Genomic DNA, 6,730 nt, shown 5'->3' with positions numbered 1-6,730 from the left:
AAAAATAAAAAAAAAAGTCAGCTCTGAGTCACTTTCCTTCTGAGGCCTTCCCTGATTCTCCCAGGCAAAGTGAATTTTTGGTCTTTGTGTTTCCCACAGCACTTTGTCTTGTAGCTATTGGAGTGTAAATATTTGTTTGCATTTTGGAGTATAAATATTTATTTGCACCGTAAGTGCAGGTGCCTTTTAAAAAAATTTATATCTATATTCCAGCACTTAGCAAAGTCCCTGATACATAAAGATAGTGAATAAATAATTGCTTAGTGAATGAGTGAAGACTTCGTGAGTTGAGAAGACATTCTTTCATGGGAGTGCCTTCAGCACCCCTATTAGCCACACCTTCAATCAATGATTGACATAAGAAACAAGCACTTGAGGAAAGTTTCTGTGTCTTCGGTAGAATTGCTATTGAAGATATGGAGTTGTTTGCATATTATCTAATATCCTTTAAAAAAGGAGACTTGATAGATTCTTACAAAATCTAGTCATGAAAAAAAGTGCATCTACACATAGCAATTTGTTGCACCAAGAGTTTGTCTTGCATCTGTTTGCTTCCTTCATAGGGAACTTGCTCATTGCCTTCCGAGGCAGCCTGTTCCACTGTTGGACAGCTCTGTTAGAATGTTCTTTATATTAAACTGAAATCTGATTCTCTGTGACTCCCTACATTTCTCTGAGCTCTGTCCCCAGGCCTACAGAGAACATGCCAACTCTTTTTGTCTTTTGAGAGCTCTACAGAGATTTGAGGAAAAGAACTCCTCTTCCATAATTTCACCTCTACCAATCCTGGTCCCTGGACCCCTCATGCCACATTAAACTTTTTTCTTCAGATGTGCTGAGCTCTTTGCCCTCCATGCCTCTGCACATACTGTTTCTTCTGCCTGGAACACCTCCCTGTACCTGCTCTTTTCTCTGTCTGTCAAGATTACTTATTTTTCAGGGATCAAGGTAATTGCTACCTCCTTCATTCATGCAACAATGACTGAGAGCCAACTCTGTGTCAGGGACCATACTAGGTGCTAGGGACACAGTGGAGAACAAAATGAACACTGTTGCTTGTCATCCAGCCTCTCTCCGAAGTCTCTTTGACGGTCTCTGTGTTAGCTTCTCTCTCCTCCATGCTTCTGTTTCTCCATTGTAGCACTTATTGCCTTGTGTTATCAATAGCTTTTGTGTCACCTCCTCTACAGAGAGTTCCTTGAGAGCACAGACTACTATTTATCTAATACCTTCCCTAGCCTTCAGCACCCAGCTGCTAAAAAAAGGTTTGTTGAGTGATATACTTGTTCCTTCAAACAGTCCTTTTGTGACTCATTTTTTGTGGCTAAAAGGACTCCTCTTGGGTTGCAGGTTGCTTAATTATGTAAAATCAGCATAGCGATAAGAATCATAGGGATCAGTGTCAAGGAAAAATTTGTTAACTTAGTCCACTTAATTCTGTCAATAAGATTCTAAAAGAAGATTCACCACAAGAGAGTTAATATATGAGGACATAATAAGACCACACCAGTGGTATGATGGTAAATGTTTAACAGCAAGCTCTCCAGGAGGAAAAAAAAGTTTCGTTTTTTGCAGTTGCCAGTTTCCACAGAGTAAATACTCTCACTGTGGCCAGTTCACACTGCCAGTGTGACATCACTGAACGTGCACGGTAGGACGCCATTATATGAAATAGTATTTCCTCCATACAGACACAATAGACGTAAATAACCTAACATTGATAGTAGTAAGATAATTAGGAAGTGATGAGTTTGAGTATTTATTACCTCTGTTTTAAATATAATTTATTTAACTGAAAGTTTATGTAAGTTTATTTAATTGTAATTTACCTCTTTTTTTTTTTTTTGGCAGCTGGCTGGTACAGGGAGCTGAACCCTTGACCTTAACAATACCGCACTCTATAATTGTAATTTTATTGACAGAATTAAGTGAAAAATTAAGAATTTAATTTTTAGTAATGATCATATTTAATAACCAGCTTGCAAAATTTCTGAAATTTTAACACATGGCTCTCCTGAGCCTGTACAAGCCAGCTCTAGTACACTGCCTTTATATAATTATGTACTAAAAAAGGGTGAAGAAATTGACTCTTTAAAGCTCAGTCCAATTTATATACATTAGGAGGAAAAACTCATTTAAAGGAGCTGTCAGAGTTAATTTTTTTAAAGTGAACAATTCCCACCTACTCCCACCCCTCAACCAAGTCAGTTACTTATCTGTATATCAAATATTTGTTTAAAATCTACTATTATTGTAGGACATGTTCATTTGAATCTCCAGATATTGTGCATATAGTTGGCCTAAATAAATGCTTGTAGAATAGATGAATGAATCCTAAACATCTCAAATAGTGCCTGGTGCACTGAGAGTGCTCAGTAAATACCTGTGTGAATGAGTGAATGGATCTTCTTAAAATGAGCCTCATTTTAATTTATTTATATGGGCTTCTTTGTGGCTATGTGAATATTCCTAAGTACTTTTTTCTCCCTCGGTGGGCCCTCTCTTCCCAGGACAATCTGCACAAAGAGAGTGTGATGGAGGAAGTATCAGGAAACCTGGATGGGGGGACATTTAGCCCTTAATTTCAAAGAGTCCTCATGAGGGAAACTGAGTGGGGACAAAGTGTCTTCAATGCAAGACACGGAGTAGGATCATCTCTTTTCCAGGTTCTAAGGTCTGCCATTGACCAGAGGCCTCCTCTACTGCAGGCATCACTAAGCAAGCACCAAGGCGAATGTATCTTCTGCTCAGCCTCCTCCACTCTCAGAGGGACTTTCAAAAAGCAGTTTGTTCTCAGAGACTTCTTTCAAGGTATGTGAAGATGTAGCTGGAGCGCCAGAGAACAGGCCCATATATCTTGGGTCACACTACCAGATCGTGGCAGGCACTGTATCCACCCAAAGATGGGAATGAGGAGCCACCAGAGTTTTTATTATTTTTTTAAATGTAAATCAGTCACTCCCTTGCTTGAGACCTTTCCATTGCACTTAGATATAATCCAAACCCTTTACCACCGTTTGTAAGACCCTATATAACCTGGCCCCTCTGACTTCAGACCCTTCTCTCTGTTCCCGACATTCTCTAGCACACTGGCCTTCTTTCTGTCTCTGGGATACACCAGCTGCCTGGTCCCTCCTCAGGGGCTTTGCACTTGCTATTTCTCCTGCTTGGAATGCTCTTCCCTCAGCCTTTTCCACAGCTGATAACCTCATTCAGCTCAAATGTCACTTCTTCAGTAATGTTTTCTTGATCCAGCCTGTCTAATGATGTCTGCCCTCCAGTCGTTTTCTGTCATATTACCTTGTTTTATGTCCTTTGTGTAACTTACCATTATCTGAAACATATCTCTTCACTTTACGTATATTATCTGTCTCCCCAGTGAGCATGAAAGCTCCATAAGAGCCTAGACCTTAATTCTTGATCATTCTATATCCCTAGCTCCTAGAACAGAGTCTAGCACATAGTAGAGGCTTCCTGAATTTTTTTTTTTTTTTTGTGGTGAACATAACCTCAAGATCTTGTCTTCATAATAATAATAATAATAAAAGATGAAGCTTAGAACTGGATCACTTGGCCCTTTCTCTTCTTATCTCCTCCCAGTTCAAAATGCTTGCATCTCTTAAACCCGCAATTGGGCTCAACACGTTGAACCTTAGCACAATCTTCTTTTTAGTTCTAGCCTTTTCTGGAAAATTGGCTTAATCTGCCCACCATAGCCACTCGCTTCTTGTCATAACGTGCTTTCCTTGGGTATATGGAGAATCCTTGCCTTTCTTGTACTGTGTCATTTTATGAGACTGGAGCTTACCACAGTTCTTACAGCAAGTCTGGTGGGTTTTAGGAATGTTCACCATGTTCATAGGAGCACTATCGGCACAGAAAGTAAATTTTTAAAAAATAAATAAAAATAAATGGAGGATAGAATACTTATTTGTATTATCTAATTAATTTGAGGAGTGAAGCCCAGACTCAAGACTCCGAATCCCTGGAATTCATTTGTATTTTCATCATTATTGTTGCTACTCTCACTTTTATTATCATCCCACCAACGTCATTATAACAACAGAGCCACATGGCATGTGGGAGTACTTAATGTTTGTAGAATGAATGAATGAATGGATGAACAGCAACTTTACAGCTGACCTCAAACTTCCTTTCTAGTCCTATTTACTCCTTGTCCTCTGACTCCAGTCCAGCTTTTCTGAGTATGCTCCAGCTACTCGGAACCAGTCATTTGCACCTAACAAGCCACGTCTTCACATCACTACGTACTGGCTTACCCTGCTGTTCCTTCAGCCTGGAATGCCCATTCCCCTTCTTTGATAAGTTCTCATCTTTCTTTTAGTCCCAATCCTACATACAGTCAGGAAGTTAGTCACTTCTTCTGTGCTTCCACATTGCTTTGTCTATACCACTGTTAAAAGCTCATCTCCTGAATTACAGTTGTTTGTTGACACATCTGTTTTCCTACCTAGATAATGAGCTCCTTGAGGGTAAGCATGATATATTTTCATCTCTGTGCTCTCAGGAACCATTGCCACATAGGAGTGTCACAATATTTGTTGAAATTCTCCATCTTCTATTGGGCATACACTGCCTTCAGAACAATGTGCTGGGTGCTGGAGGAGATGATGTATAATGTTGGCCAAAACATGGTCTCTGGTCCCAAGTTCTTACAATCTAATTGGAGAGACAAGTCCTTTTTATAGAAAAGATATTAAAAACCAGTGTATCCTAGAATTAAATATGAGACAGGAGAACGCTTGGTATGGTGGAGTGCAGATAGAACTGGAATGAAGACATGGTTTCCAGTTCCTACCTTACCATTAACTCACTACGTGGCTTTGATAATTATTTCTCCTATTTAGACCTTGTTTTTTTTTCCCCTATAAACAAAGAGGTTTGATCAGAAGATAATTTCTAAAGCCAGATCCAGCTCTGACATTCTGTTTGACTCCATAGAACCGGGTGGAAGAGACTACGTAGTCTCAGTTTGCCCCCTGGTGGTCACTTAGCGACATCACAGTCCCTGGAGACTTGGATGTAGGCTTTTCCCAGGGATGGGGATAGCAGAGCTCAGAGCCTAGTAAACAAAGAACTGTAGGACAAAGACCATTCTAGAACAGAACCAATCAGGTCTCTCATTGATCTCTGGTAGACTGGTATAGAATCATGTCTTCGTTCAGGACGAAGGAACCTGGGACGTCATGCTCTTTGTTCTCAGACTCCAGCTGAATCCATCTTGTATCTATTTCTTTACAAACTAAAGTCCATTTCTGAGAGGCTATTTTGTAGCTCCCCAGGCTTTTTATTCTGCTCCCATCGCAGTGCTCTCTTTTGAGGCAAATTCTTCATTCTGCTCAGTATACCTACCCATCTGTTAATTTATGACAGAATGGGGTTTTTGCTCTCTCTTACTCTTTTCCTGGGGTAGGGCTAGGACCCACTCGTTCTTGGTCCAGAAAAAGTGAAGGTACTAGAAGGATTTCTTTGGCGAGATCAGGATAAGAGGTAGACTCTGTGAGAATAAGATGTGATTTACACTGTAAAAGGGGATCCATACTAGCAGAGAATTGTTGTCTTTTAGAAGTTTCACTCTGAAGTGGGGTTGGGTAGGGCTTTTTGCACCCCCTCCCATTCTCTATGTCATGAACCTAAAGGACTTCCTAAAGCTACCTCTATCCCCTTAAAAGACAGAACAACTATGCACCATAAATACATACAATTTTTACTTGTCAATTAAAATTTAGAAAAGAAGGAATAACTAAATCAAAGAGGCAATTAGTTGCTCAGAATCGTGGGCCAGAGCCTAGAGGAAGAATAGGGACTCTGAGAGTAGGGATGAGAGGGAGGTGCAGAGAGAAAGTGACACCAGTTGTCAATTCTAAGTGGACTTATAGGTATCTGACGGGGAAACTTTCCCCGACACCCCGCACTTTTGTTCTCTTATTCCACAGCACCCTGTATTTATTGTGCTATAATTTTCTTTCTGTTATAATTACTTATTTATATTACTTATTTATATTATATATTATATATTATATTATATATTATATATATATTATATATTATATTACTTATTTATATTATATTATATTATATTACTTTTGCTTCCTATTAGGCTGTGACCTTGAGGATGGGGGCAGGAACCAAGTCTTATTTGTATTCATAGTGTGTTTAGAAAGGGTCTAGAGGAAGCTGGGAAGACACACGAAAAACACAGGTAGAGAGGTTAGTTTGCAAAAAGGACGACTTCTTTCTCCAAAACAAAAGGGAAGGAACTGAAGATGAGTGATAGCGAGACCGTAGCAAGAATCTTTAGAGCAAAAGGGAAGGGGCCATATCGGAAGGGGAAATCTGGTTTGAGGGAGAAAGAGTACAGGAAGAAGATGCCATCCACGGAGGTGAGGAGGGTAAAGAAGAGGTGGTGTTGGTGTGGTGAAGATGCCATCCACGGAGGTGAGGAGGGTAAAGAAGAGGTGGTGTTGGTGTGGTCCGAGGGACTGACTCTGCTTCCTAGATGTGTGAGGTGTCAGGGTGGATCAGCAGTAACTGGGCCGGCAAGAAGGGGTTCTTGGGTCTGCAGGGAGAAACAGCCTTGTCTCTACACGGAACTAGGCTGAATGGACTTTCTTCACATCTGAGTGTTTCAGTCCAGCAAGGAGAAGGGGAAGCCACCAGCTGGAGGGAAGAGGAAAGGTTTGCAGTGACGTGGATGAGGAGTGACGAA

At 40.4% G+C, this 6,730-nt stretch overlaps 1 pseudogene; it reads right to left on the bottom strand.

Annotated features, from left to right (window-relative positions):
* Positions 1-3,555: 3,555 nt before the first annotated feature.
* Positions 3,556-3,854, bottom strand: LOC103609924 (annotated as a pseudogene).
* Between the last annotated feature and the right edge of the window lie 2,876 nt (positions 3,855-6,730).

This window comes from Galeopterus variegatus, unplaced genomic scaffold (genome assembly GCF_000696425.1).
Source record: "Galeopterus variegatus unplaced genomic scaffold, G_variegatus-3.0.2 Scaffold10313, whole genome shotgun sequence".
Classification (NCBI taxonomy): domain Eukaryota; kingdom Metazoa; phylum Chordata; class Mammalia; order Dermoptera; family Cynocephalidae; genus Galeopterus; species Galeopterus variegatus.
This window is presented reverse-complemented; position numbering and strand designations above follow the sequence as displayed.